Here is a 22,315-nt window from a genome sequence, read left to right on the forward strand (position 1 = left end):
TAAGCAGCAAATCAGTATGTCTGTCCCGGGACAGCTAAGGGGTTGAGCCTCGTGCACTCATGTTATTTCCCTATTCAGTTTAAAGGAAGTTTACTATGAAATCTCATAAGAGTTAAGTCAAATCTCATGAGATCACAGTAAAAGAGTTAATGAGCTCAGCACTGTTGATGCTGATTGGCTGCTGTTCATTTCTTCATTTATTTTTTATTTTTTTTTACCTGCAGCTGGGCAGCAGCTGAAGTATAACTTTTTACACAGAACTTACTCTGCTGAGCTGAGGAAATTGTGAGGTAAAATATCTTCCTTTTTTACATAGAGATGCTCAGGTGATATTTTCCTGTCAGCTTTTTACAGTTATACTGCATCAGTTTCAAGCGATTTAGCATATGAGTATTATGTCCCTTTAAGGAGCAGCGGTCTTACAAACGCTGCTTCTTAACTTCCGATTCAGGCGGACCTGAAGCGGAGTGGGTCGGGGGCAGCATTCGCTGCTTCATAAATCGACCCCAATGTGGACTAGCAACATTTTCCATCTGGGATAGTAGCCTTTTACCCCTTACTAGTAACTATAGTGATATTTTTCCACCTCTGCTTATAGGTATATTCATCAGTAGGGACACTTAGTGGTAAACTATGAAAGTCCAGGGGACCATTGCATCTACCATTCTAATATATATATATTCTCATTTTTAAAGAAGGGAGATGAAACCCATTTTTTTCCTTTCATTATTCAGATAGAGCATGCAGTTTTAAACAACTTTCAAATTTACTTTTATTGTCAAATTTTCTTCATTCTCTTGGTATATTTTATTGAAAAGCAAGTAAATTGGAAATGTTTTAAACATTGAATGCTCTGAATTACAAAAACAAAAGTGGATTTCATGTTCCTTTAAATTCTCTTATCGTTAGCACAGATTGCTTGTGTTGTATATTTGTATGTCCAACATTTTGCATGATGGACAAAGCAGTGCTCTGTGGCTCCCAAGTGGTAATTTGTGGAGGTTAAATACATAACGTTTTAGCTTTGCTAGTGATATAATTACATGTTCTTAACAAATTAGACCATGTAATTTTATCACTACAATGGCCCTTTAAACTAAGTCAGCATCAGGAAATGCCATTCACAAAGGGCCGTATCCAGGCCTGAATTCCAGTAGAGCTGCCAGCATACAACATGCAAATTCACCTTATGCCACAAACTAAAGACATTGTTAAATTGGGCAGAAAACAAATAATATATAAGTATGGAAAAGGATACAAGACAAATTTTAAGGTTTTGGAGCTCCAACATGCAGACAGTTTGGAACAGTAATGAGTCTTCCCAGGAAAGGTAATCTTGACAAAATCTCTCCAAGATCAAGGTGTAAAATGATCCCAGAAGTCATAAATAACCCTACAACAATATGCAGGGATCTGCAGGCTTCTCTAGCCCCTGCTAAGGTCAGGTTTTGCATGTTAAACAGACATGGAACTTTCAAATCAGAAAAAAATTAATAATCTACTTTTATAATCAAATTTACCTTTTTTTCTGTTGCTCTCTTTGGTTGAAACCGCATCTCACAGATAGATATTTCTCAAGACTTGTGGGTATTATGTATGTACTGTACACTCAAGCATAACAATGTTCTCCAAGGGTCTATGTAATGGTTGCACCACCTGGCAGATGTTACTTACCACCTGGCTAAAATTTAAGCCAATATTTAGCTAACATTTGCAAATATTAAATGTTTTTAATGTTTGTCGCTCAAATTATCATTAAATCAATTTATGTTAAATGATGCAATTAGTTTGTGCTTTGGATAGTTTAAGCAACATTTATAAACAACATAAAATGTTATACTATTGCAAAGTATTAGCCTGCCCCACTCCTGCTACTTCATAATGCTACCGGCTGGCAAACTTGATATATTTGTGTGTGTGTGTGTGTGCGCGTATACTTCTCTTTCTCCCACTCCCTTTATATATCTATATACATTTTTAAAGAAACAGGAAACCCCAAAAACAAATATTTCATGATTTGGATAGAACATACAATTTTAAACAACTTTTCAAATTACTTTTTTTTACTTAACTATTATCAAATTTGCTTAATTATCTTGTTATCCTTTGCTGAAGGGACAGCATTGCAATACTGGCAGCTAGATGAACACATCTAGTAAGCCAATCACAAGAGACAAATGTGTATATTATTATTATTATTATTATTATTATTATCTACAAATACCTGATAATAATAAAATAATAATAATAATACAGGCACCAATCAGCAGATAGCTCCCACTAGTGTAAAATATGTGCATTTTCAACAAGGGATACCAAAATAACTAAAATAGAATTTTAAAATAGAAGTGAATGTAAAAGTGTCTTAAAATGACATGCTCAATCTGAATCATAGTTTAAAGGGACAGTCTAGTCAAAAATAAACTCTTGTGATTCCGATAGGGCATGGAATTTTAATCAACTTTCCAATTTACTTTTATCATCAATTTTGTTTTTTTCTCTTTGTATTCTTAGTTGAAAGCTAAACCTAGGTAGGCTCATATGAGAATTTCTTAGCCCTTGAAGGCCGCCTCGTATCTGTATTCATGTTGACAGTTTTTCACAACTAGAGGGTGTTAGTTCATGTGTGCCATAGTGATTAGATTGTCCTCATGCACGTGTAGTTACCGTTTAAAATGGGGAGAGAGTAAGCGCTAAAAAGCTTAAAAGGCTAGTAAAAGGTACATTTTAATACATATAAAAATTTTCAAATGGCAATCAGACGCATGGATCCATGTCTGACTTAACAAAAAAATATATAATAAACAAATCTAAAAATATCTAAAAATATCCAATGGAGTATAGCATGTGACGCTGACTTAGTGAGCCAGTGATAAGGAGTTAGAAGGACATGTACATTCAATAATATAAACAACCTAAGTGAGTGATTGAGTGCACACAATAGCTTTCAACAAAGAAAAATAGCATTCACAAAAAAGAAAAATAGCATTCACAAAAAATAATGTTCACAAAAATTGGCGTACATAAAAAATTTTCAAATGTTCAACCGGTTATATGTAAGTGAATCTAGTAGTGTTTCCTCCAAAGTGACGTGTAGAAATATAACGTGAAGTCAATAATAGTAGAATGTAAACGCTGAGTGGGTCAAATTATTGTGGTTCAGCTGCTAAATTAAAAAATTGTAAATCCGTGAGGTGTATAAAAATAAAAATAACTTGTGAAAAAATCCACGTGGAAAACTTGAATTCAAATGATAAACAAATGTCAAAACTCAAAAGACAAAAATCAAAAGACAAAAATATCAAAAGACAAAAATAGAAAATCAGTGATAATATTAAAAAGCACTAAAGATCTAGTGAAAACAAATCCTTAATTCAGATGTTAAAAATCCTTGGTAAGATCCATAACAAACAAATACATCGATAAAATACCTAAAAGGGAACAAAAGAGAAACAAATAGTGCAACACTGTATATGATATATAATATAGGTAATTAAAACCAAGCTCACCAGTATGCCAACGCGTTTCGGCCTAGACTTGGCCTTTCTCAAGACTATATAGTCTTGAGAAAGGCCTAGTCTAGGCCGAAACGCGTTGGCATACTGGTGAGCTTGGTTTTAATTACCTATATTATATATCATATACAGTGTTGCACTATTTGTTTCTCTTTTGTTCCCTTTTAGGTATTTTATCGATGTATTTGTTTGTTATGGATCTTACCAAGGATTTTTAACATCTGAATTAAGGATTTGTTTTCACTAGATCTTTAGTGCTTTTTAATATTATCACTGATTTTCTATTTTTGTCTTTTGATATTTTTGTCTTTTGATTTTTGTCTTTTGATTTTTGACCTTTGTTTATCATTTGAATTCAAGTTTTCCACATGGATTTTTTCACAAGTTATTTTTATTTTTATTTTTATACACCTCACGGATTTACAATTTTTTAATTTAGCAGCTGAACCACAATAATTTGACCCACTCAGCGTTTACATTCTACTATTATTGACTTCACGTTATATTTCTACACGTCACTTTGGAGGAAACACTACTAGATTCACTTACATATAACCGGTTGAACATTTGAACATTTTTTATGTACGCCAATTTTTGTGAACACTATTTTTTGTGAATGCTATTTTTCTTTTTTGTGAATGCTATTTTTCTTTGTTGAAAGCTATTGTGTGCACTCAATCACTCACTTAGGTTGGTTATATTATTGAATGTACATGTCCTTCTAACTCCTTATCACTGGCTCACTAAGTCAGCGTCACATGCTTTACTCCATTGGATATTTTTAGATATTTTTAGATTTGTTTATTATATATTTTTTTGTTAAGTCAGACATGGATCCATGCGTCTGATTGCCATTTGTAAATTTTTATATGTATTAAAATGTACCTTTTACTAGCCTTTTAAGCTTTTTAGCGCTTACTCTCTCCCCATTTTAACTTTTGTATTGTTAGCCTACTAGGAGGCTATATAGTTAGTAAGCTTAAGGCCCTGGGTGTAGCGCTCGGTCCACTTCTCCTGTTCTTGTAGTTACCGTTTAGTCAGCACTGATTGGCTAAAATGCAAGATTGTCAAAAGAACTGAAAATAGGGGGCAATCTGCAGAGGCTTAGATACAAGATAATCACAAAGGTAATAAGCAGAGGCGTAACTAGAAACCACAGGGCCCAGGCGCAAGAATCTAAGAAGGAACCTTGGGGGCCCAGTCGCAATTGCGACCTCTGCACCCCCTGTAGTTTCGCCCCTGGTAATAAGTATATTAAAATAACTTTGTTGGTAATAAAGGGATTATCTATCTTTTTGAACAATAAAAATTCTGGTGGACTGTCCCTTTAATTTTGACTTTCATATCCCTTTAAGTCATACTAGAAAATGTTACTTTTTCTTTAATAATTTCTCAATTTAAAAAAATTGAGGCAAATTTGTATTTATTCAATAATGAGAGGAGACCATAATCTACATCATATATTTACATTAAATTATAGCAACACAAGATTATCTTTTAGTCAAAGCACTGATACAACGGAAAAAAAAATGTCTGAATCACATACTTTCTAATGTGTATATTTATAAATGTTTCTGTACTGTTTTGGCTTTGTGCATTTGCTTAAGCAAATTTCCAACAGGCTGGTGATGCACTTGCTAAGGAATGTACTGTCAGAATACAAACAGCTCCATTTATAAAGACATAAAACCCAGAAAATGGTGCCTGGTGATTTTATTCTATATACCTGGAAAAGGCAACCAACATTTATTTCCTAATATCACTTAGATTTTGCTGGAACATTTTGTAAGGTAGAAAAAAGCAATGGGTGTTTAAAGGAACAGTAAAGCCAAAATTAAACTTTCAAGGATCAGATAGGGAAGTGTTTCCCAAACGCAGTCCTCACATACCCCCCAACAGGCCAGGTTTTCATTAACTATTGCACAGGTTAGTAATCAGCTGATCAGTAACCATGGTTACTAACCTGCTCTCACCCATCAGCTGATTATTTCACCTCTGCACTAGTTCAGCTATAATGAAAACCAGGCCTGTTGGGGGTACATGAGGACCGCATTTGGGAAACGCTGTGATAGGGCATGCAATTTAAAACAACCAATTTACTGTTATCTAATATGATTTGTCCTCTATTTATCCTTTGTTGAAAAGCATTTCTAAGTAGGCTTAGGAGCAGTAATGCACTACTGGGAGCTAGCTGCTTCTTAGTGGCTGCACATATATGCCTCTTATTGGATTACCCAATTTGTTCAGTTAGCTCTCAGTAGTGCATTGCTGCTCTTCAACTAAGGAAACCAAGAGAATTAAGCAAATTTGATTATAGAAGTAAACTGGAAAGCTGTTTAAAAGTATATGTTCTATCTGAATCATAAAAGTCATAAAATCATGAAAGTATAATTTTGGCTTTACTCAAACTTAGACAAATTTAAAGTGAATGTCCATTTTAATGAGTCGGTGCCTGGTTTTTAATAATCCTATTAAAAACAAGGGCACTTTAATTCATAAAAAATTACATTTCACTCGTTTTCTTCAAATACCTTTTAATCTTCACAGCCGCTCCAGAGATTCCCCCGGCCGTCGGAAGCCTCTTCATACGTCAGAAATGACGAATCTGGCTTCCTACAATCACGGCTTCCCCCGCAGGGGAATCTTGGTCTTAGGCAGCACCGTGATTGGAGAAAGCCGGATTCGTCATTTTGGACCCGTGAAGAGGGCTTGCGATGGGCGGAGGAAATGCTGGAGCGGCTGACAGGATTAAAAGGTAAGTATTTGAAGAAAACGATTAATCTAAATTGACATTCACTTTAAGCATATTTAAGGGGAAAATCACCACTTGCCTTTGTGCAAAAAGTGTGCTTTGTCCCAAGCTCGTTTTTTGTCTGTAAAAAAAACTGTGTATAATATGTAGTGGGGCACTTAACTAGAGAAGGGACAATTAAGGTGAAACCAATAGTGGGAAAAAAGCCAAAATTGCTTGTGTCATTTAAAGGGACACTGAACCCAAATTTTTTCTTTTGTGATTCACATAGAGCATGCAATTTTAAGCAACTTTCTAATTTACTCCTATTATCAATTTTAATTCATTCACTTGCTATCTTTATTTGAAAAAGAAGGCATCTAAGCTTCTTTTTTGGTTTAGGACTCTGGACAGCACTTTTTTATTGGTGGATGAATGTATCCACCAATCAGCAAGAATAACCCAGGTTATTCACCAAAAATGGGCCGGCATCTAAACTTACATTCTTGCATTTCAAATAAAGATACCAAGAGAATGAAGAAAATGTGATAACAGAAGTAAATTAGAAAGTTGCTTAAAATTGCATGCTCTATCTGAATCACGAAAGAAAAAATTTGGGTTCAGTGTCCCTTTAAGCATGGAAACTGGGGGGAAAAATTGTCATAAAAGGGTTACATTTTGAATAAATAATTCACTAATTGTTACTTTAAAAAAAAAAAATATTGTGTCATTATTTTTGTTAGGGATTGTGCACCAATCATCTCAATAATTTTACAGTTATGGTAGGGGGAGTTTATGGAACCAAGGCTGTGATTAACGGAAAACATTTGAGTACCACTGTGCAAGAGCATTGTATTATTGCAGTAAAGCTTTCAGAGAACTATGTGTTTAAACCCAGCAAAAGGTTTAAACACATAATTAAAACCAGTTTAAGAGTGGCAATACACCATAGCTGAATATCACAGGTGATTGGCAGCTATGCACATATGCTTCCCCTGATTGGCTCAACAACCTTTACACTCCAGCAGTGCATTGCTAGTCTGCAGCCTACTACAGCTATGCATTTAACCCACAGTTCCCTGCAAGTAAAGCATTTTACTATTGCATTTTTATGTTCCTTTCCCAATACTGAATGTAACATACACACACATTACATTTTGATTATTTGAATGTTACATTCACTGGCCTCATGTTTCCCCTGATCTTATAGAAGCATTATAGTACAGTAAAAGTGAAGTAGAACAGTATCTGTATACTGGCCAAAATGTTAGAACTGAGAATTTAGGTCCATAATAATTGTATTTAATTTGCATAGCGGTGTAAATCAAATACAAATCACTGTATTCGCCAGTCGTATCTACAGCGTATCACTCGCACATTAAATATTATCATCCTAGTAATGATCATATTTAACAGTTGCATTACTGCCAATCTCAAATAATTTAAAAAATGCTTCTACGGTCGCCTGTCGGCATGTGACTTTCTAGGGCTAAAAAACAGCGCATATTTCACCAACAGGGGTGAGACTGCAATAATTCTGCATTCTTCACCCTGTCATTAAGAGGTTAAAATGAGCTTCACTACAAATGCATTTTTTACATCCCTTAAAATTTTAAAAACCCGTAAAAGAAATCTTTCAGAATTTTCATTGCTGCACTTCCCCAATAAGAACAGCAAAATGATATGTTCCATTTTTTTTTACTATTACCACTTTACATTCAGGGCTAGAAAACTGATTATGCACAGCCAATGTAATCAAACATATGTTAGCAGCACAACACATTGTGCAATATTTTATCTCTCTAAATATTTCTATATTACCTCCTACATATTGATAGGATTCTTAAAACTATTCAGTAGCTACATGTTACTACCCTGATGAATGTACTTTATTAGAGCAACGTTTGCATCTGAGGGCACCTAAGTATAGATTATTCTCTTTCCTGGAACTTTTTTCTCCCCTCATATTTGCCAACATGCAAGTAGAACCATACAAATATCTCTTATTACTTAAAGGCACACTGAACCCAAAAATTTTTTATCGCGATTCAGTTAGAGCATGCAATTCAAAGCAATTTTCTAATTTACTGCTATTATTAATTTTTCTTCATTCTCTTGCTATCTTTATTTGAAAAAGAAGGCATCTAAGCTTTTTTTTTGGTTTAGTACTCTGGACAGCACTTGTTTATTGGTTGTTGAATTTATCCAACTATCAGCAAGAACAACCCAGGTTGTTCACCAAAAATGGGCCAGCATCTAAACTTACATTCTTGCTTTTCAAATAAAAATACCAAGAGAATGAAGAAAATTTGATAATAGGAGTAAATTGGAATGTTGCCTAAAATTGCATGCTCTATCTGAATCACAAAAGAAAAAAATTGGGTTCAGTGTCCCTTCAATTCAATGCACAGGGCAGCTAAATATACAGCATGTAAAAGATTGTATCAAATTGACACATCATGCTCACATGGCCAGTTAAACCACCATTCTAACTGCAGGTCCCCCTAGGCAGCTGTATATTTTGCCTGATGGCAAACCTGGTTCTGTATTTCAGTTCATTCTGTTGTAATAACGTGGATGCCTTTCACTTTACATTCTTTGTTCTCAGAGAATGATTATTTTGACGTAAATAAAAGATGGTTTGAACGCAAAGTAACTCAAACCCCCCCCCCACAAAAAAAAACAGGTTTTTATTTATAAATGAAAATTATGGAAATTGTCAGGGGTGCCTAAACTTTGCATTCGACTGTGTGTGTGTATGTATATATATATATATATATATTATATGTGTGTACATATGTATTTATGTATTTATATGTGTATTATTTATGCATTTACAGACAAATATACACATATGAACACATAAATACATATGTACACACATTTAGACATATAGATAAGTAGATGAAAAATGTTGAGGAACCAATAGGGGCGTGAGTACTGTACTGGAGTAGACACATCTAGCCACGATCAGATTAGGAAAACTTGCATTGTTTTTTGGAGTTTTTATCAAATTACCTCTGTCGAGTCCAATTATGGACATATAAGTGGCTTATGTGCCAGTTCTCAGAATCGGAAACCTCTTAAAGTTTTTTAAAATCACATGCTCTATCTGAATCATGAAAGGTTCATTTTGACTTTACAGTCCCTTTAATTTTCAAACTAAAAATGACAAGAAAAGGAGCAAACTGGATAATAAAAGTATATTGCAAAGTCTTTTTTTACTCTACATAATTAAATGCGTTATATCACAATCTCTTTTCACAACATAAATATTTAAATAAATGAAACCTTGATTAAATGCAGAGTAATGTCATCCGTACCAGATGTGCAATACTCAAATACTTCTTTTTGGTCCATCATCTGAAGAATTCCTCACTGCATCCAGTGGAAATACATTATTTCCTATGATAGGAGATATATTATTTCCTATAATTGTGAGATACTTCCTTTTTTGTTTCATGTGCTTTGTAGGGTTTGTTCAGCATATTCATTTTAAGGACACTGGATACATTTTTGAGACAAAGCACAATTTTTACACATAGGAAAGGTGTTTAAAGGGACAGTCTACTCCAAACTTTTTATTGTTTAAAAAGATAGATAATTCCTTTATTACCCATTCCCCAGTTTTGCACAATCAACATGGTTAAATTAATGCACTTTTTACCTCTGTGATTACATTGTATCTAAGCTTCTTCTGACAGCCCCTTTATCACATGACTTTTTATTTATTATCTATTGACTTGCATTTTAGCCAATTAGTGCAGTGTCAGCCACACCACCACAGGCGTGAGCACAATGTTATCTATATTGCCCACATGAATTAGCAGTGTCCTGTTGTGAAAAGCAAATAAAAAAGTATGTGACAAAAGGCTGTCTGTAGTGGCTTAGAAACAGGCAGAAAGCTGGGGAATGGGTAGTAAAGGCATTATCGGGAATGGGTAGTAAAGGCATTATCTATCTTAAACAATAACAATTTTGGTGTTGACTGTCCCTTTAATGTATCCTTAGCCTAGTACCTGTCCCAGCTATAATTCATCATTTCTGCTGGATGGCTATTCTGTGTATCAACTACTTCTTTATGCTTCCCACAAACTACCTAGCAATAAGATAGAGCATACAATCAAGACGGTTTAATTTACTTCCTTTATGAAATGTACTCTTCTTAAACATAAAAAAATGCATACCTAGATATGCTTAATGTCAGCAAATCCCAACTGGGATCTAGCAGGTGATTGGTGGCTACACACATATGCCTCTTCATTGTCTCACCAGATGTGTTCAGCTAGCTCACAGTAGTCCATTGCAGCTCTAGAGCTGACTTTAAAGTGATAGTGAAGTCAAAAGGAAACTGTCATGATTCAGATAGAGCTTCCATTTTTTTTAACAACTTTCCAATTTACTATTTTGCTTCAGTCTCTTTGTATCCTTTGTTGAAAAACATACCTAGGTAGGCTAAGGAGCAGCAATGCACTACTGGGAGCTAGCTCCCAGTAGTTCATTGATCTACCTTCAAAAAAGGATACCAAGAGAATGAAACACATTTGATGATAGAAGTAAATTGTAAACGCGATTAAAATTGTATGCTCTATCTGAATCACAAAATATATATTTTTTTTAATTCAAGTCTCTTTAACTATGAGTGCAATTTATCATGTGTTGGGCGGACAAGGTTCCCAGGTCGCCCCTTGCTGTCTCGTAATTTGGGTGATAACGACCCTGCACCCCTAGGGCTTTTAAACTGACACTGCAACTTGCCCTAGCACAGAGTATTTTCTTTTTTTTTGCACTTTTATGTCCCTTTAATTTCAATACAACCTGTTAGGTCTAATTGATACACACACACACACATATATATATATATATATATATATATATATATATATATAATTCTAATTCACTTCTGTTTTAAAATTTGCCAGTTTTTCTTGGTATCCTTTGTGGAAACGTATCTCAATGAGATGAGGTAGCCTCAGGAGTGTGCATGTGTCTTCAGCATTAATATGACTGCAGTGTTTACAACAATACTATTATCAATGAAGTATGTAGTGCTGAGTACACGTGCATGCTATAAAGCATACCTCAGAAGGCTTTAATGAAAAGGATCTAAGTTTCAACTAATAAACCAAGTATATTAAATAATACACGTACATTTGGAAGGTCGTTGTTTTTTTTTTATCATATAGATATGTCTGAATCATGCACATTTAAAGTAAATGTAAATTTTGATGCTAAAGTGCCCGGTTTTTAAAAATTTGATTAAAAACAGGGGCACTTTGGGGGGACGGAGCCTAGCCATAGCTGAACATGGCTGCTTTCTAGAAAAGCTCTGATGTCCCTGCTGAACTTACGCTAAAATAAGTGCATATACCAAATAATTTTGAGCAGAAAATAGCATTTTCGAATATCCTAACGTTAATCCTGTAATCGGAGACACTTTTTACAACTCAGAGGCGGCTTAATAACCGCAGCTACACTTGAAAACAACCCCGCCATCACTGGGCCTGACCGCACCCGGAGGGGGTGATCGCATTCAAATACCTCCGATTCACAAAAGACGTTACCGATTAGGAGGAGGATCACAAGCGGTGCATTATAGCACCGGGAACAAACTACACTGGCATACCTCCGGAGCCGTCCTGCACTAAGGTGAACTTGCGCGCTGTGGCGCACATACCGAGGAGACTAACGGCTGCATCGGTTGAGGCTATTTGCAAGCTGCGATCAGGAGGAACTCTATACCGGACACCGACCTCCTTCACGGTGAACCCTCACAGCCTGTTCAGACAGCGTAGCGGATTGGGAGTGGAGCAGGCCCAAACAGGACCGCAACATCAGGTCTATGTAGGGAGCCACGTGGCGAACGGGACTGACACTCTCCATCTACCACTTATAAGGTACTGAACTCTACTATCCCCTTACCAGTACTACATCCTAGGACCTCCTAGTGGGTTCTGTATGTGAGGCTTCTTATAAGAGATCAGTGGAGTTTCCACAGCCACAACTGCATAGGCCGCAAACCTGTTAAGCGCACTGCATGCAAAGCAAATCCATTAGACTGCTCCAATAATTTCAGTGCCTCAGTTTCCTCAAGAGAAATCTAACCTCTTATAGTATAATAACGGCTACATGCACGTTACCACTACTACCTTACAGAGACATAATTTTTAGTAAACTCTTGTCACTGGGCCTGTTACACTGCTTTCAGTTCATACATCTTAGGCTGGTGGTGTTTATGTAATGACCAGTAAAAGACAGGCTAGACTCCCTAAGAATTCTCAAACCACAGTGATGGACAATTTTTTAATTGCAAATGAATCTGCAGCCCCTCTGGGGAAGCCTGAGACACAACAGAAAGGAGTAGCTGCACAGATTCATAATACTGAAACAATGCACACCCACCAAAGCTGTGTGACCAAAGAAGATATAAAGCTTCTCTCATCCAAAGCAGATATAAAAGAGGCCATGAGAGATTTTAAATCTATGTTTCACGAACTAAAGCGAGATATTTCAGCTGTAGACCGCAGGGTAACCCAGGTAGAGGAAAAGCATGAGGTACTCAGCTCTGACCTCCAACACCAAGCCAGCTTTCTACAGGCGCAAGAGAGCACAGTACATACGCTGCTAGACAGAATCGAGGACCTTGAGAACCGCAGTAGGAGGAACAACCTCAGACTGCGAGGAGTTCCAGAGTCAATCGAACCCCCTGCTATACAGGAATATATTCAAGATTTTGTCAAGTATCTCAGAAATGAAATTGTGGGTCCTGAGATCCAGATTGAAAGGGCACACAGGGCGCTGCGCCCTAAACCTCCAGGACGGGCCCCACCTAGAGACATCATTTTAAAGCTACTATCCTTCAAAGAAAAAGAAGAAGTGCTTCGATTAGCTAGAAACAAGCAACAGATAGAATTTAGAGGTGTTGAACTGCAAGTATACTCAGATCTGAGTCCAGCTACTCTCCAAAAGAGGAGGGACCTCAGGTTTGTCACCTCTGCTTTAAAAGCCAATAGAATCCCATATAGATGGGGTTTTCCTACCAGCCTCATGGTCACTAAAAATAATGTTACACATGTTCTCAAGACACCAGCAGATCTCCCGTCCTTCAATCAGGCTCTTGGCCTCAATATAAGACTTCCTGTAAAGGCCCCTGTAGCCCCGGAGGGCCCAGCAGAAGGGGAACCTAGCGGCCTGCAACATCTCCCAGACTGAACATAAGGAACATTTTTTTTCTTTCATTACTTGGATGGTATGACCTACCTTCCCTAGCAGTAGCCCTGAAACTGGGCTTTAACCTCCTGGACATTGAGAACCACCTCAGATAAGTTATAACCTATTAGTGTTTTAAATTGTTACAATCCTTATCTGATAATAATCCCTATGATCAATCCATAGTATAACATTGGTAGCAGCACCAGATGCATGTATATAATTACAGTACTAATGATGTTCAGTTGTGTGTGCACATGTTTGATTACTTATATGTTATTGCCTTACGGACCAGAGCTTGATTCTATAACTGCCACCACAATATCCCTGTATGTTGCTAGGTTCTGATTGAATTATGGCTCATCTGACTCAGCTAGTTTATTACACACAGTCAGATGGGAGTACCCTATCTAAGATGAGGCAAATAGAGGGAACACTGTTAAGATAAAAACTCTGAGACATAAGTCTCTGGCCCCGCAGTTCCATTCTTCTGGAGTAGATTCCAGAAGCCCTTAATCTAAGCCCCTTACTAAATAAGTAGAGCAATAGTTATGCTTGTTTTAATAATAACCAAGAACTATGGGATAAAGGGAAATATTATATAGATGATCCCTAGATTTATTGCAATCCCTAGAATAATATTAGTAGCAAAACCAGATGTTTGTCTATAATTATAACACTAATGATGTTCTATTGTGTCTGTACATGTGTGGTTACTTATATGTTATTACCTTATGGACCAGAGCTTGATCCTATAGTTACCACCACAATATCCAGGGGTATTATTAAGATCTTACTGAGTCATGGCTCATCTGACCCAACTGGTTTGTTACTCACAGTTCAATGGGGGTACCCTAGCTAGTACGAGGCAAATAGAGGGAACACTGTTAAGATAAAAATTCTGAGACATGAGTTTCCGGTCCCGCAGTCCTAATCTTCTGGAGTAAATTCCAGAAGCCCTTACTCTACGCCCCTTCCTAAATAAGTAGAGCAATAGTTATGCTTGATTTAATAATAACCAAGATCTGTGGGATAAAGAAAAATATTATACAGACGATCCCTAGACTTATAGACTAGTATATAAGAAGAGAATGTTTTAGAATAAATAATGCTGTTAAACCCATAGGACCAATTAGGACCGAACAGAGGATATATAACCGTCAGGCCTTCCTCTTCCTAGATAACCTAGTATTGATCTTAATAGGGGTCTTCCCTTACCCAACTGAGGCAGAAAACACCCAATAAGCATATAAGTGGTTGATAACAATCCTATTTGCCACAGGTACATAAAACACCTAAAAGCAATCACTAAATTTATCAAGTATCATAAGGGGCAAGGACCCTCGCATCATATAGACTAACGTCCTCATATTAGGTTTTCCCCTGGAATTTGGTAAGAGGTTCATCACAGGAGCCCTCCCAGAAACATATGGAGGGTAGGTCGGGAAAAATGCACCTTTTTCTATGCACTTATTACTGTTGTTTATTTTTTCAATGTAAAATATATGTAGCGTAAGTAGGCGGGGAACACTACCCCTGCTTTTGTTGTTTATTATTGTTATCCGTTCCTTTCTAGACGGATTAGTTTCTGCACAATACCAGTTACAGTTTCTTTCTATAAAAAAGACTCTGTTATACAGAGTGCTTCACATTTAAGCTTTCCTCACTGTGACGTGACTCTCTCTCCCCTATCCCTTGTAAGTATTTCTTTGTTTTCCTAACTTTAATCTATTCTCCTCTACCCTTTTTCTTTTTCCCGCTATCCTTTCCCTCCCTTTGCACCCCTCCCCCCCCCCCCCCCTTTTTTTTTTTTTTTTTTTTCTCTCCCAAAATAATAAGGTAAACATGACGAACCCACGCCTGGGAATTGTGTCCCGTCCCATAGAATTAATTTCGATAAATGCAAAAGGCCTGAATAGCCCAGCTAAGAGATCTATGGTACTGAGAGACTTACATAGACTGGGAGGTAACATCATTTACCTACAAGAAACACACTTTGCTATAGGCCATGAACCCCGTTGGTATAGCCGTCAGTACCCGCTGGCCTTCTTCGCCTCAGGTCCCCAGAAAAAAAATGGGGTGGGTGTCCTTTTCAGTGCAGACTTACCATTCAAACTTGCAGAAATATATAGAGACCCAGAGGGTAGATATCTGATCCTCACAGGTTCACTATACAATAGACCTATAACATTAGTTAATGTTTATTCCCCTAATCAATCTCAGCAGGTCTTCCTTCAGAAAGTAATTCACAAAATGCACGAGATCCAATCCGGTATTCTATTCTTGGGTGGTGATCTAAATGCCTCCTTGGACCCAGCCCTAGATACCTCCGATGGCCTCTCCAGCGTCCCTCATAAATCGCTTAAACGCATACTAACCACCCTCAGGGACTCAGCACTACATGATGTTTGGCGGTTGCACCACCCTGCATCTAAGAATTACACATTTTACTCTCACCCGCATAGAAAATACTCCAGAATTGATTACTGGTTTACAGACACGATCGGACTCACACTCTCCACGAACAGCAATATACTCCCCATTACATGGTCAGATCATGCTCCGGTCACTTGCACCGTATTGTGGTCTAATGTACCAGCCACCCCATACATCTGGAAGATGGATGACCTCCTCCTGGAGGATCCAGTATTTAAACTGGAAATAGAAAGGGCACTAATGGAATATTTCCAAATACACAAAGACTCGGATTCCCAGGCCTCAGTGGTCTGGGAGGCTCATAAATGTACAATCAGAGGCCTCTTTCTCAAGCGAAAGGCTGGAATAATAAGGGGAAGGAGAGAGAAATATCGCAAATTGCTCGCTGATGTAGAATCAGCGGAGCAAGCACATAAAAGAATACCAGCAGATATTACACTAGCCGAGAGATTGACTCAAGCGAGATCGGAACTCATGAAGTTCCTTCAAGTAGACTATCAAAAAGCTGCCTTAATCTTGAGGCAACAATTTTACGAACAAGGAGATAAAGCTGGACGTCTACTAGCCAGAGCAATAGCGAGGAAAAAAACCAAACATTATGTATATAGCATGATTCATCCAGACGGGGGTCCGAAAGAAGACGGTAAATCAATTGCTGAGATCTTCGGATCTTACTATGAGAGCCTCTATAACATACAGAGAGTAGATGATGTAGGAGATGAACCCCCCTCTCGGGCACGAGAAACGCAACAGATATTGGAATATCTAGAAAGAGTGGAGGTCCCTAAGCTCTCCGACCAAGACTCCGAGGCGCTGGATTCTCCGATCACATTATTAGAAATTAAACAAGCCATTAAGGATCTATCAACAGTGAAAAGTCCAGGTCCGGATGGATTTGGAACTAAATACTATAAAACATTCTGTGACATTTTGGCACCAGAAATGTTGATTCTTTTTAACCGGCTGTCTGACTCTCCGATCCTGCCTCATTCGATGCTCGAAGCACATATCACAGTAATCCCTAAACCCAACAAACCAGACAATAGACCAGAGAACTACCGTCCTATATCTCTACTAAACTCAGATATCAAGATTCTGGCGAAAGTTATAGCTAACCGCCTCAACAAATACTTACCACAACTGATCTCTACTGATCAAGTGGGATTTATTCCGAAACGAGAGGCAAGGGATAATACCCTAAAGGTTCTCCAGATTATAACGCATGCCCACAACACTGCAGCCCCACTGGCCCTGGTCTCCACAGACGCAGAAAAAGCGTTTGACCGGGTCAGTTGGGAGTTTATGCGACACACCCTGGAGAAATTTGGACTGGGCTCTAAATTTATAAATAAGATCATGTCCCTGTACTCGGCGCCGAACGCTAGAGTTAGGGTGAATGGAGTACTCTCTGACGCCTTTACAATTCGTAATGGGACCAGGCAGGGATGTCCCCTGTCTCCGCTCTTGTTCGCATTGACAATTGAAGTCTTGGCGAGCAGGATCCGGACAAACCCAGAAATACATGGTGTCCTTGTGGGAAGTGATGAACACAAGCTTGCCATGTACGCAGACGACGTCTTGCTTATGATATCGGATGTGAAGGGGTCCTTGACGGTGGCCCTAGAGGAGTTCAAACTCTTTGGCACAGTATCGAACTTTCTTTTAAACCCTTCCAAGTCAGAGATTATGAATATCTCGATCCCCCACATCGACTTTCAAACTTTGGAAGGTGCATGCCCGATAAAAATAGCACATGGCAAACTAAAATATCTGGGTATTCACTTAACCCCATGCATAAAAGAGACAGTAGACATGAACTACAAGGGCATAAGAGACGAGATCCTTAAAGACCTATCGTCTTGGAGAAATAAAACCATCTCTTGGCTGGGCCGCATCGGAGTGGTCAAGATGAATGTGTTGCCACGAGTGTTATATGTCATGCAGACCATCCCACTATCGGCGGCCTCGCACATCATTCATCAAATACAGTCTGCTCTTGAGTCCTATATTTGGAGAGATCTAAAGCCTAGAATCAACAGGAAAACTACCTTCCTTCCTCGGAATAGAGGCGGACTAGGTATTCCAGACCTGAGAACGTATCATACGGCAATATCTCTTCAACGATTGGTGGAATGGTGTCATAACTCGGCCCAAAAGGCCTGGGTTCAGATCGATGGCGCGCTGCTGAAGAGGGGCAACGTGGGAGCTCTCGCGTGGACCCCTCTAAAGACAGACCTTTTGAGATCAAACTCTACCCAATGATCGAGGAAGTATTCTCGACTTGGGATAAACTGATTAAAACAGCCACCTACGTATCGACGCAATCCTCACCAATCACATCTATCAGAGAAAATCCTGATATGGAATTTCTATCAAGACTCAATTTCCCGAACAAGACTTACAGCCTTGGCGAATCAGCAATGTATAATATACTCTGTCAAGGTAAATTGAAGTCACAAGCGGCATTAGTTGAGTGGAACAGGGGGGCTTTTGCCTCATGGTTCACAGTGACACAGACACTGCACTACCTTGACACTCATAAAGCCAAACCAGACTTGACTAGACGCAGAACACATTTTGAAACCTTGTGCACAATGACCGCGCCTCCATCTCATTTGATATCTCAGATTTATAGATTGTTACAACTAGGCGGGGGTGACTACCTTCCGGGTTACACATAGACATGGCAAAACGAGCTGGGCCTAGAAATTGGACCCAAAGAATGGAACAAGATATTTGACAAGACAAGGAGAGCCTCAATCTCGGCTAGAATTCAGGAAACACAATATAAATTGCTGAGCAGGTGGTACTTGACCCCCCAAAGGTTAAAACACATATATCCCCACTCAAATGGGGGATGCTGGAGAGGGTGCGGAGAAAATGGCACCCTATTGCATATTTGGTGGACCTGTCCCCTACTGACACCTTACTGGAATGATATAATGGCTGAAATGAGTAGGGTTCTCGAGGTGATCATCCCTCCTAATCCAAGTTACTTACTATACCATCAATTACCTAAGATCACAAGGGAAGACAAATCCAGGCTTTTCCTGGTGATGCTCAATGGAGCAAAAAGCTTGATTCCCGTGTACTGGAAAAAACAGGCCACCCCGAGTGTTCAGGAGTGGAAAACTAAAGTAGCAGACCTGCTGAGACTTGAAAGATATCACTACCTTAAAATTGGAAAACTGGACATACACGAGATGATGCTGCTGACCTGGGAGGGACGAGGACTGTGAGTTAATAACGTGAGAGAGGTTCATTTCCTCCCAACCCCCCCCTTTTTTTTTTTTCTTCATCCCCCCTCCTTCTCCCCCTCCTTTCTTTTTGCCCTGTAGCCCTATTCTACTACTTCTTTCTTCCTAAAGCATTATCTTTAAACCGAGTGCAGTATTATAAGCAGCTGTGTAAGGAGTGTAAGCTGCTAAAAGCTATAAATACCGCATGATCGGTACCCGAGGATTTATATCTTTATTTTCTTCTTATGTTTTTGCTGTTATTATAACTGGTATCACTAAACAGTTGATGTTGGATGTTTGTGTAATGTAGTCGGTACACATTTCTGCAGTATCCGACGAAGTTTTTTTTATACTGTTTGAATTGATCTAATTCCTATCTGCGAAATGATACAAACAAACCTTAATAGTACAGATGTTTGCAAATTATGTACAACTGACATTGTATTGTACTCATATTAATGCTCTGTATTTTTCATATTTCGCCAATAAAGCTTTTTTGAAAACTAAAAACAGGGGCACTTTAATTCATCAAAATTTACTTACCTTTTAATCTTGACAGCCGCTCCAGCTTCCTCTGGTCGTCAAAAGCCATTTCTGATGTCAGAAATGATGGATCGGTCATCCTCCAATCACGGCTTCCCCCCCAGGGGAATCAGTGTCTGATTCAACCCCATGATTGGAAGAAGCCGGATTCCTCATTTTAGACCCAGGAAGAGGCTTTGCGACGGGTGGAGGAAGCTGGAGCGGCTGTCAAGTATAAAAGGTAAAAAAAAAATCACAACACAAGTGAAATGTAAATTTTGATGAATTAGAGTGCCCCTGTTTTTAATCGAATTTTTAAAAAACGGGCACTTTAGCATCAAAATTTACATTCACTTTAATATTAATTAATATAAAAATAAAAACAAGATCTCTAGTTTAAAAAAAAAACAACTCTAAAAATAATTAAAGCAGAAAATAAATGTTCTCTCCCTCTCTGTAATAGACAGTTTATTTTCTGGTAAATGCCTAAACATAATTAGCCTTAGTTAAACATTAAGCTGTTATATGAGGTTGTAAAAAGTACTAGTGCGAAGTATAGCACCCTCAGTTAGATTCACTAGACAGTATGCACGTGCACACAGTTGTCACGTAACCCATAACTGCTTTGGATGAAGTATATACACAAAATATCAGACGAAAGGGCTTCAATTTATGATCTTGTTTTAAAATGAAACCTATAAATTTTACAGTACAGATATCTTCAAAGAAAAGTGAAGTATGAATTTAGTGTATTTATTTTTTTGCCCTGACCAAAATGTCATTTAAAATTGTTCACACAAGAACATTGTCATATTAATTAACTCCTATGTAATATATATCTGATGTAATGTTAAGTATTTTACTGCACACAATATAATGTTTAGTGCTAAGTAAATACAGTTAAAGCTGTTTTTAGTGGGGGGGGGAGCATTGTTAGAGTAAATAAAACATTGTAAAACATTGGGTTACTGATATTGGTAACTTTTGCAAGCAACATAATTATATGGACAAAATCTGTGAAACATCTTATGACTTTTATAGGGACTTTAAACACTAAGGTCTAGATTATGAATGCAGCGTTATTTATTGATCCCGCTCGCACACTAACTCTACTAGAAGTAAGCTTTTTGTAAGCATCGGGTACCGTATTACAAGTCCTTATATTTTTTTTTGTCAATATTTTTTTTATAATTTTTATTATACAGTGTTATTATGAGTAACTGTACTGTACAATGTATCTTTTATGTGTTTGGTGACACTTTTTATTCAAGCATAACCACAGCTCTAAGATCATACTATCCTGCCGAGCGTTAAATTCAATTGCACTTAACGGGACACTCAATCAAAATTTAACTTTCATGATTCAGATAGAGCATGCCATTTTAAACAACTTTCCAATTTACTTCCATTAAGAAAATGTGCACAGTCTTTTTATATTTAAACTTTTTGGGTCACCAGCTCCTACTGAGCATGTGCAAGAATAAGTGTGTATGCATTTGTGAATGGCTGATGGCTGTCACATGGTACGTGTATGCATTTGTAATTGGCTGATGGCTGTCACATGGTACAGGGGGAGTGGAAAAAGACATAACTTTTAAAATTGTCAGAAAAAAAAATCTGCTACTCATTTGAAGTTCAGATTAAGTGCTTTTGCATTGTCTTGTAATCTTGCATTTGTTGATTATGCAAAACTACTGTGTTGACTGGTCCTTTAAGCTATCGCGTTTACTTTCAACTTTCAATATGAGCGCTACATCCAACGCGCAAACAGCTGCAATAAACCAGTATAGCTTTTGTGTAACTGTTATTGTGTCATCCGTAATCTGGACCGAAATACATTTCATGCACCACCCTATATTTATGGATGTTGCCATTTTGGAAACTAGGTTACTCTGCAGGCATCTGACAAAGGGTTGCACACAAGCAAAATCATCAGCACTGAAAGCTAGATTTCAACATGGGGGCACTCCTGATTAGAGGGAGGCAGAGGATACCCCCAATACTAAACTTATAAAATGTATTTAGTGTTTAATGTCCCTTTAAGTTGCAGTTACAAATTGAGGATTGGCTGGAATAGCCCCCTTAGCATCAGGTCGTCTCCCCCTTAGTATGCTGGCAAGTGTGATAAACTTTGTAGCCATAGAGGGAAATGAGTTGGTATTCATAATCAATACTGCTCTTGATTATGGCCAAATTGAGAGCCACGCAAACAAAATAAATGTTTTAAAAAGCATTGTTAGAAACAATTTGCATTGATTTACAGACTAGCCCCTTGAAAACCCTGCTAGTACTTTTATTTTCTCTACTTTGCAGTGGCTTATTAAAGACAGATACAACTAACTCCTACACTGTTTGTGTAGTATGTTGCAGGGTCAAATCCTGCAGAATGCATCTTTTTCAGTCTTTGAAGAAAAGCAGATAAAATAATAATGAATTTAAATTGAAAATTTACATAAGTGAATATTTTATAAGGCAATACATTTTGACTTTAAAGGCACAGTAAAGTAAAAATTAAACGCATGATTCATATAGAGCAAGTACTTTTAAACAACCTTCCAAATAAATTCTGTTATTGAATTTGCATTGTGTATGCCTCATGGCAGCTGTGTTTTCAACAATGTAAAACACTGCTAAGAATACTGCTGTCAAAGAAAGCTAAAGAC

At 37.7% G+C, this 22,315-nt stretch overlaps 1 protein-coding gene across 2 annotated transcripts in view; it reads right to left on the bottom strand.

The window, feature by feature from the left end:
- Positions 1–22,315, bottom strand: part of MFHAS1 (multifunctional ROCO family signaling regulator 1) — a 189,963-nt gene that overhangs the window by 67,202 nt on the left and 100,446 nt on the right. The gene's annotated exons all lie outside the window — the stretch shown is intronic.

The sequence above is a fragment of the Bombina bombina genome, chromosome 2 (genome assembly GCF_027579735.1).
Source record: "Bombina bombina isolate aBomBom1 chromosome 2, aBomBom1.pri, whole genome shotgun sequence".
Lineage (NCBI taxonomy): Eukaryota > Metazoa > Chordata > Amphibia > Anura > Bombinatoridae > Bombina > Bombina bombina.